Source organism: Corvus brachyrhynchos, unplaced genomic scaffold (assembly GCF_000691975.1).
Source record: "Corvus brachyrhynchos isolate BGI_N302 unplaced genomic scaffold, ASM69197v1 scaffold56, whole genome shotgun sequence".
NCBI classification, from domain to species: Eukaryota; Metazoa; Chordata; class Aves; order Passeriformes; family Corvidae; genus Corvus; species Corvus brachyrhynchos.
Window position 1 is genome coordinate 4,949,121 of NW_008238664.1, and position 477 is coordinate 4,949,597.

The 477-nt window shown below is 65.6% G+C and overlaps 1 long non-coding RNA gene across 1 annotated transcript in view; it reads right to left on the reverse strand.

Annotated features, from left to right (window-relative positions):
* Positions 1-471, reverse strand: part of LOC108447556 — a 4,105-nt gene extending 3,634 nt beyond the window's left edge. Inside the window, exon 1 of the long non-coding RNA XR_001863183.1 lies at positions 360-471. This is a non-coding gene — a long non-coding RNA (uncharacterized LOC108447556). The remainder of the gene's footprint in view (positions 1-359) is intronic.
* Positions 472-477: the final 6 nt, after the last annotated feature.

Genomic DNA, 477 nt, shown 5'->3' on the forward strand with positions numbered 1-477 from the left:
AGGCCAAGGCGGGCTGCCGCCGCCTCAGGGGCGCCATGCCAGCACTTCAGCCTGGAGCGCAGCCGCCAGCCCCCGCCTGAGCTCAGCAGGGCTTTGTGTGGGGAACAAAAGGGGCCGTTGGAAATCTAAGTGGGGAGCACACACTGCTTCGAGAGGGGCATGTCAGGGAAAACGCAAGGCTGCCGTGGGCGGGCACCATTTCCCTGCCCGGCTGCTCCTTCTCGACCTACTCCCGCCTTCCCTCCCCATCCTCCTCCCCCCTCCAGCTGCCATTTCCCTGCCCCTTCTCCTTCTTCTCTTCCCCCCCGCCCTTCCCCTCAGCATTGGTCTCCTCCGGGCCCTGGCCAATGACAGCTCACGGGGAACGTGAACGACTCGCCCGTAGCCAATGAGCGCCGCCCTTCCCACGTGGCGAGCTGCGTGACGTCTTCCTCGCGAGCTCCGCGTCTCTGTTGGCGGGTAAAATTTCCCCCAACG